This window comes from Carlito syrichta, unplaced genomic scaffold (assembly GCF_000164805.1).
Source record: "Carlito syrichta isolate Samal-C Ts95f unplaced genomic scaffold, Tarsius_syrichta-2.0.1 Scaffold287827, whole genome shotgun sequence".
Taxonomy (NCBI): Eukaryota; Metazoa; Chordata; class Mammalia; order Primates; family Tarsiidae; genus Carlito; species Carlito syrichta.
Window position 1 is genome coordinate 183,656 of NW_007231923.1, and position 962 is coordinate 184,617.

Sequence of the window (962 nt, forward strand, 5' to 3'; positions counted from 1 at the left end):
CATCAATTAATTGATTTATTCAACAAATATGTTTCATTCATTCAACAAATACTTCCCAGGTACCTACTTTGTTCCTGATATTCTTCTGAGTACTGGAGATATAGCATGAACCATATAGAAAATGACAGTGTCACCATCAAACTTATATTATAACTGAATACCAACTAAGTATCAATTACTTTCTGATATTGCCTGTAATATAAAAGAATGCCATATTTCATCAATTCTAGGGTAAACATTTTTTCACATTTTAAAGTTTCTGAAATCTGGATATACTTGTCATGCCTCTTGACCAAATGGTGGCCTTAACATAGTGGTCATTGTCTGGGCATGCATATTTAAGCTTTCAGAATAGATTAAGTAGCTTGGAGAGAAATCTTGGACACTTAAATGGAGCACTCCCTTAAGGAATACTACCTTAATGTTATGGAGGCAAAGAGGATGATGCTGTGCAAAAAAAAATAAATAAATACAGGCAATTATTAATGTAAAAGCTCCAGAGAATTGGGTTGTAGTTTTTTTAAGTTTTAATAATACCATGATGGGTGGACAGAATAAGCATCCCCCCCCCAAAATGTTCAGGCACTAGTCCCATGAAGCTGTGACTATGTTACACCAAAGGCAAAGAGGCATTAAGGTTGCAGATGAAATTAAGGTTGCTAGTCATCTGACTTTAGAATAGGGTGAACGTTCTACATTATCCCAATGGGTCCATTATCATCACAAGGGTCTTTAAAAGTGGAAAAGAAGCCTGTAATCCCAGCACTTTGGGAGGCAGAGGTAAGAGGACTGCCTGAGCCCAGAGGTTCGAGACTAACCTGGGCAGCTTGGCAAGGCCTCATCTCTACAATAATTAAATTTTTAAAAATTAGCCAGGCAGCCAGACTTGGTGGCTCAGCCTGTAATCCCGCGCCTTTGGGAGGCTGAGGTGAGTGGATTGCCTGAGCCGGCGGGTTCGAGAC